Below are 8,892 nucleotides of genomic sequence, written 5' to 3'. Positions count from 1 at the left end.
ATCACAGGAGGTTTAAATGAAGTGAAAGATGGCTATTTTGATGAAGCCCTGCTGATGTTAAAGTTGTAGAAAGAGGAACAGTACTGTGTTCTTCTTCTGGAAGCCTGCATGAACCTCCCAATGAATTTTAGGACTGTTACTTTTGCTTAGCTCTCTTTTCTCAGAAGCCATATAGTATTTTGACTCAATTTTTAAGTCTTCAGTGGTCAACAGTGCATGTCACTAATTCATCCTGAGACAGCTGAAATTTGTCTCTGTTTGGTCCTATGCACACATGTGCTAATTTTTAGAGGTTATTTTAGCTTTTGTTTTTAATTATGAAAAATAGAAAGTAAAGATAATGTAGCAGTTACAGTGAAGTGTTCAGATTTCTAGCTGTTGAGAGAAGTGTGTGTACTTCTGGATTTGATATCGAGCTGAGAAAATAATTTGACAACTTATTTTTACACCACTTAAATATTGGTGTGGGGTTTTTTTTAAAGTTTCAGTGTTGTTAGGTATGATGCACAGAAGCAGGGTGAGAAAGTGATTTCATGCTCTATTTCTCCAGATGAAGTTTTGTGCTTTGTTGACAAATACTGACATATAGACCCAAATTGCAACTTTCCAGGCCTAAAAAAGGCCTATTAAAAAATTGTTTACTGAAGCCAGAGGTGGATTTTTATAGGCCACGCAAAACTTTTGAAATGAGTTGATATCTTATCCTGGAACAGATTAGCTTGAAAAAAAATTAGCCTTTATTTGTTTTAGTATTTCTAAGAGGATGACTGGTTTCTATGCTTTTTAAATAGGTTGTTTGGTGCTAAATTCTTAAGTATATTGAACCAAAAAAGTTTAAAAAATTGTGACAATGTTTTTTTATTTAAAGTGGAATTTTCTTGATTGTCTATAATCAAATAAGCTTACAGTACTTGGCAGGATATAAAAGGACAAAGAAATCTAATCCATGAATATAAGAATTCATTTATACCTTTACTTTTGAAATCTCTAGAGTAACGCTGTCTGTGCTATAGCTTAACCCAGAATTTTACCACATAACTGGTTTTGGGTTTGTTTTTTTGTTTGTGGGTTTACTTTAATATTCATGGCTCTATCCATGGCTCATGATGTCTCTGAGAACAGAGCAGATAGGAATGAAAACCTCTGCAGCAGCCATCAGTCAGTGGCAGCCCACCCTCAGCTTTTAATCATTAGCTTACTGTAACTGAGCTCTTTACTGTGTTGATACATGTTCTACATGCAATTTAAGAAAACACTGTTTTAATTTGAAGTAAAACAAAGAAATAAATACAGCATATTTTTACTGGGGGAAAAATCTTTAAAGAAGTTTCATCCAGCTCCACTCAAAGTCATTTATGGCTGTGATTCTTGTTCCTACTTCATAATCTCAAAAACGATTGTCACCTAATAATATAGCAAAGTATTGCATTAAGCTGGTTATCTGGCCAGATATATATTTTTGAGCTATTTCTTGTGCTTTATATTTATCTTTGTTCCCTAAGGTAGCTCTGTGAAGATGGAATTTGATTCCATTAAAAAAGTTGAATACTGTGGGTTGTATGTTTAACTTTGGGGTATGAGAAAAAATGGTGGAGAATGAGAAAAATTAGGTTTCTAGTTTCATAATAGCAGCAAAACATTTAATAATGTATCAGATAACATTATCAAAAGGTTTATGTAGCTTCCTACATTCCTAATGAGAATTTCTGAAAATTAGTCATAATCACCAGCTTATGATAAAGTATGAGGCTTCAGATGTTTTGTCCAACAAGCACTTATATCATAATAATATATAAGTAGGTTTACTAAATAGTTATAAATGTAATTATGGCACTCTGTTCATAATAGGAACCAGCATACTGCTAATAAGACTATTAAAAATTTAGCATGAAAATAATAGTTTTGTAACTGTGGGTGGGTAAGGCTTTGAGTAGACTTTTTCATCCTGCACCCTTGATGGACTTTGTGGCGAAATGTTCCCAGTCATAACTCTGCATGACATTAAGGCTATAGCCTGGTTATGTGACTACAGCCAGGTGCTGCACACCTGACAGATTTCAAGAGGTATGGAAAAGGTGTTAAAGAAGTGTCTCAGTTTTCTGAAGTCTGTATCAGAAAGGAATTGGCTACCTCTGCATTTCTAACTCTGTTTTGCTCAAAACAAGTCTTGAAGTTTGTCTTTCATGTATTTAGAACTTTTTAAAGGGTTGATTCCTTCAAAATGATAGTGACTTCTGAAAGGATAAAAGCTTAAGAAAACACATAACATACTGAAATATGCACACATATTGTACCTCATCTTGCCTAGTTCTCCATGAAATGTCAAAAGAACCTCCTACTGTGATATGTCTGTGAGCTCTGCAAGACTGATTAAATTTCTATATAATGTCAATTGTTGCATCCTGTGAACCATAAATTATGAAATTTGTTTCTATTTTATCACTCCATATAAAGGTTTAAAACTTTTTTCTTATCTGATACAAAGAGTAAATGGTGAGTCTCATTTTATTTGTGGCAATTTTATGCACATGGAGAAACAGAATATAAGTGTGGAGTATAGTCTTTATATATGTGTGTGAAATGAATAGATTAAGAAAGCATTTAGTACAATAAAATATATAATATTATGATTTATTTCTCAATTTTGCAATATCCTAAACTAAGGGAAGGAAATTAGATGCCAAATGTCATACATGTTAAAGTCCCTTCAGAGCAGAACAAAGAATATTCAGGCTGTAAGAGGATGCAGTTTCCTCCCTTACACTTTTAACTAGTGGAATAGAGAAGTATAATCAGGAGATTGGTGTTAGAGAAGATTTGCTTTGTGACAGAAACTAGTGTTAAAAGGGCTCGTGGTCATTTCTCACACCACTTCAGAATGTGTGGTTTCTCTTCAGAGTCTCAACTTACACATTTAAATCGTATTCAATGTTTTTGACCTTTTAGCACCACACACCAAGAGGCTCCTGTGAGGAATCTGTTCCTCTTGAATTGCTGACTGTAGTTTAAGTCCATCGTTCAGAGAATTTCAGGATTATGAATTTCAAACTGAGACGAATGTAATAAAAATGCCTTTATTCTCATTCTCATCTCTGTCTCACACTCTGTCACTCTCTCTCACAGGGTTTTGTACTGTGGCTCATCACCATTGCATCTGAGTGCATTCCAAATAAAATAAATAACAGTAGCAAAGCCTCTAGTGAACATCATGGGGAACATCAACATTGAGAGGCAGGGCTTTTAAATCTACATGCAACACTGTATGAACGTGCTTAGATTCCTTCCAGACTGGAGCTGGCTTACATCCAACTCTTGAGTAAAGTGTACTCGAGTGACTCCAGGTCTATATTCTCTGTATGGATTTTCATTTGGGTTGATGTCTCTTTCAGGGAAGGGATACAGTGGAAGAAAGATGAAAGAGAGAGGACAACTTTGTGTTTGTGATAACTTTGCACAGTTTTTTTTTTTTCAGATTGTTAGTCCACAGTTATGAATATCCTTGTGATTTCTTGTGTTATCCCTATTGTAGTTATCCTGAACAATATGCCATTAAATCAAGAGCAGATGTAAGGTGATCGTAATGGAGTAGCTTTCAAAAACGTAATATTACTTTTGAGAATGGATCATAAACAGAAGCCTCTAACAGAATTTTGTAAGATATAGTCTGTGGTAAATTGTATGAATAAAAGTGGATATTGCAAGAATTTTGAAATTTTAAGTGACAAGTATTGTAATAGCAAAATGTAAACCAAACAGTTACAAAATTCCTAAAATCTGAGTCACATTAAACGAAGTGCAAGATAAAAAAGAGAAAATGAAACTCCTTCCCCCAAGGAAAACAGATTGGAGGCATCATAGGGTGGATACTGTGAGTGATTTTCTATATAACCTTGATGCTGCTAACCTAGATTCCTAGATCTCATGAAGGGATTTCATTCCAATCCATTCAGAGGTTATCTTTATGAAACTCTGTCTTACAGCAGGCTACTTTGTCAGGAGCTGACAAAGAAATGGTTTGCTGAAATGTTTGAGCATCATCAAAAAGATATGCTAACAGTGAGCTATTCAGTAATAACCATTTTTTTCTAACTGTTGATAAAACCTCTGGAGTTTGGATAACTTCTGAAAGGTTAGTGAGTGCAATTAGATTTTTGAGTTAAATCTGCAAGTGTAGGAAATGTAGTTCTGAAGTTAGAGGTATAGATGCAGTACTGTGCTTTGATTTTGGGCCTTCTGCTAGGTTTCTGGGGGAGTGCACTTTGTCCTGGGAAGAAGAAACAAGGGTATGGGATCATCTATGTTTAAGCAGTTCTTCCAAAGTTCCCTTATCTTGGTACTTTGTAATTTGCTCTATATTCTTTGCATTTCTTGCCTATTTCAGGTAATCTACTTAAAACTGAAGATGTTATCAACCCTTGCAAAATGACTAGTCATTTACCAGCATTTTTGAACCTGCAGGAAGAAAAAAACAACCCAACCAAAACTCTGATATATTGGGAAAATGTTGATTTTGTAATACATTGGTATGATTCCCTCAAGGGTGATTCTGACACAAAGGTTTTCCTGGAGAGGATCAGTGTGATGCATATACAACAACAGGACAATTAAGAGAAAGTTGAGTTCCTAACCTTAGAGGAAATGAGAGAGGAATTTGAATCTCAGGACTCAAAGGTTGCACAGATTTTTGCTAAGCTGGGTTTTGTAATTTCCATTCTTAAAGGATGCATTATTTACTTAAATAAGGAAGTATCCCTTACTTTTGTATATAAACTTGATGACAATTTCATAAGCTAAATGAACAGTTTTCTAGTTTTCCTGGTGTTTAGACAAATATAAAGACAATATCTCTTTGTTTAAATTGCTGAAGGAATTAATGACTTGTGTTCTCTTCAATACTCAGAGATGAAAATATCATTGCTTAGAAACTAGAGAGTAATAGATCAGTTTTTATATGTAACTCAGAAAATACAAGAGATATTTCATGAGATCTTTAAAACATTTAAAAGTCATTTAATTGGAATGTGGCAAAAATACCAAAATATCTATCTAAATACATATATATTTTTCCCAAAGGATTTTGAAGTTGAATAAAAGTCATTTTCTGAACGCAATAAGCTATTCCTATGTGTCCTATGTAAGCCTTTGTAGAGAATATTTGGTAAGAGCATTTTAGAAGACATCAAGGAAAAGAGTATTGCTCCTGTACAAATTCTTTTTGATCATTAAAAATGATTTTGGTATCACAGGCTGATACTACATCTGATGAGGACTATGTAAGTTATTCAATTTGTTTGCAAAAGTTTAGTTATATTATTATTAAATTTTGAAAGTAATTTTTCCTAGGTATTAATCAAGATCCTATTTAATTTAATTTTTATGTTTATTCTGCCTGGAAAACTAGAGCAAAGTGGCTGCAGAGATAACTAAAGACAGCAAAAGGGGGACATATGGACTTGAATCTCATGAGCTGCTGCTTTTGATATTACTCAAGAGGCAGTGTGGGTCTAGACTGACAGCTGAAAGAATGCAAAGGCTGAAGATTTGTATCTTGGTCACCAAACAACATACAATGACTTTCTGGCTGGATTTTGCAGAGGAGCAAGAAGGTGGTATGTTACTGGGAAGAAGAGATTAATAGCTTTTTATCAGAGTTCCTGACAGAACGGAGCCTCCAGAATGTCAGCTGAAAGGCAGAACAGAGAGGATATATCACTAAACTTATTAAAACTTAAACTTTTTTATTCTTTTTCAAGTGTTAGGGTGCTTTCCAGAAGCCTAAAGAATTTATCAGAATTTTAAAGTCTTTGTTTGTTTGTTTTCTGTAAGGAGGTTCTGTTTTAAAGCCTTCACATAAGACCTTAGGTTTCAGGAACAAAGGAATTTCAATTAACAGATCTTCACAGAGTTCCAGTCTGTATTTGGAATCTATTGATTTCTATAAGGAATAGGTATGTCACTCCTTTATTTCTTTAAAATGTTCCTTAAAACATCAACTAGTTTAAATTTAGATCCACTAGAAAACATTAGGGCAACAGAAACCTTAATTTCTTTTTCTTCTATGGTATCACAGATACAGAACTTAATGCAATTTGAGAAATGAAAATGAATAAATAGAGAAATAAACATCCCAGAGGTGCAGAAAATTAGTCAGAAATATGGAGGCCTCTAAGGTATTCTCTAGTTAAAGAAAATGTAGGAGGAATCAATAAATGAAGATGCCACTTATTTGAATTTTGGGAATACTGCTTATCCCAGCAGAAAGATAGCTCTCATCACCTCACTTTAAGGAATACTTTGGAAGCAATTAATATTTTGAAAAGATAGAAAATGTGTGGAAAGGTCAAATATAAAGGAAAATGGCAGGAATTTCTCTAAGGAAAATAACCAGTGTCCTGGATCTGTAGATGAGAGCTTATACACTTGCCCATGGGAGGGTCAGTAAAGCTAAAAAAAAAGTTAAAACTTTTCAGCATTTCATTGCAAATGTCTTTCATATATTTTTCCTTTTTCAGAGAATTTACCTCCTGCAGAGTCCTTCCAATTTTGACATTAGTTGGAATAGAAGTTTAATAGATATTGGCCCACTATCAAGTGGCTTCAGTAACCAGTGTATCACACACACCTGCCAGGCAAAGATCAAGGTTCACAGCGTTCAGAAATAATCACAAAGGTGAAAATTTTAGGTGTCTGGTTTTGTTTTTACTCAGAAAACTTTGAACGCATCTTCAGTTTCTGCAATTATGTTTCTTGGTGGCAAAAGTCTTCTTCAAGAACTAAAGAATTTATGCCAGACCTTTGACCTAAAGACCCTAACAACCATTGACATTTCAGCTCCCTGTCTTCTTACCAGATAGCAATATTATATTTCAGTGAGTTATAATACAAGAATGAGCAACATTGAATGGGCAAAGGCATGGAAGTAAGCAAGGTGATTTCCACCTTTCTAAAACTTTGTAGCTTTTTAGTTTGTTACCTAAAATAAATAAAGTTATATGAAACATCATTATTGAGTACACATTAGTACCTACTAGTACTATTAGTGTGTTTTGAGAAGCATTGATGTTAATCTCATGTCACAGGAATTATGTACAAGAATTCATTTCTTTGAAAGCTTACTATATAAATAGGCAAGGCCAACAAGGAGTGGAGAGGAAATGAAATGTGGAAGGGTCAGATGACTTACAGGATGGGAGGAGTAACTATATTCTCCACGTTCAATATCTATTACTAGTCCCTAGATAGGTCATGGGAGCATTCATATTGGGAATGAGAGGTGATTATAGGTGCAGCTGTTTACCGTGGCTATCTAATTGCTAACCACCTATAATTAAGCTGCCACTTTAGTGCTATATGACAGCTAGGTTAATGTAAATACTTTGAGCTAGTTGTTAGCAGCCTTTATTCAGCAGAAATTGAGCTCCTGCTGACTCAAAAAGTTTCATGGTGACTGGTGAGACAAAAGGAGGTCACAATTTACTACGAAGCTTGAGGAATACTACATTAAACTACACCTTTTCTCAAGTATTCTAGTAGTCTTTGGATTTTACTTCACAAAGCTTGACATTTGTGGTTTGCTTTTACAGATCATAGAGTTTGTTCATACATTAACTCTGCCATAATTAGGTGAGTGTAGATAGCAAGCATAGCAAGAAATTCAGTTTTCCTCTCTGTGGCTGAAATTCAGTCACAGTACTGTTTTCCTGCATGGTAGCTCCGGTATTCACTGTCAGGTGGTTCAACAGCATTATTTTTAATATGGTCTTTAAAATCCGGTTTTGTCCCTCCTATTACTTATAAAAGTCTATGGCAATCATGTGAATGCTGGAAATAAGTCTTATGCTTCTATTCTTTATGAGGAATTTATCCTTCTCTGGCTGTCATGGTTTAACCCTAACTGGCAACTAAGTACCGCACAGCTGCTTGCTCATGGCCCTACTCCAATGTATGGGACGGAGAATCAGGGAAAAAAAAATGAAACTCATGGGTTGTGGTCAGAACACTTTAATAATCAAAAACAAAACAAAACAAAAACCACAAACAAACCAACAAAACAACAACAACAACCAAAACAAAACAAAACAACGACAACAACAACAACAACACAAAAAAAAACCACCCAAAAAACCAACCAGCAAAACCAACTAAACAAAAACATAACAACAGCACCACCAGCCAACCGATGTCCAGCCCATACCCAAGCAGTGATTGGCCCCTCATGGACCACTTCATCCAGTTTACATACTCAGCAGGATATTCTGTGCTATGGTGTGTCCCTTTGCCAGTCTGGGACAGCTGTCCTGATGTATTCCTGATGATTATTTTTTGCAGTTCCTCATTGGAAAAGCCTGAGAGACTGAACAACTAAGACATCAGTGTTTTACCAGAATTAATCTCATACTTCATCCAAAACACATCCCTGTACCAGCTACTAAGAAGAAAATGAACTCTCTCCCAGCTGAAACCAAAAGAGAATTCATCCTTTTATATTCAATTTCTTTGAGCCAGCTATTCAGGAAATCTTTGACATGTAGTTAGAAAAGCCTTGTTAGGAGGAAATCTTTTAGTGCTGTATCAGTACATCTCCCCTATAGTCCCCTCCCTGGTTCCCTGAATTATAAGTTTTTCTGAAAGATTTTGGGTTGACTCGCTGTCCCTGATTTTGTCAGATCTCCTGATGTGGAATACAAGTGAATATTGTCTCTTCTGCTGTATTGGTATATAACCTCTAAGGAGCAAAAGACTGCAGTTTAGTTGAGCCTCTGTAGCAGTTGACTCTCTTGTTCTCTGTAGGGAACTCTAGAATGGAAAAGGCAACCAGTCATGCATGCTATAATTTACATCTGATTGATGAAAAGTTTAGATTCACAGGAACAATTTGCACTGGGGCTCCTG

Source organism: Hirundo rustica, chromosome 3 (genome assembly GCF_015227805.2).
Source record: "Hirundo rustica isolate bHirRus1 chromosome 3, bHirRus1.pri.v3, whole genome shotgun sequence".
Lineage (NCBI taxonomy): Eukaryota > Metazoa > Chordata > Aves > Passeriformes > Hirundinidae > Hirundo > Hirundo rustica.
Note: the sequence above shows the minus strand (reverse complement) of the source record.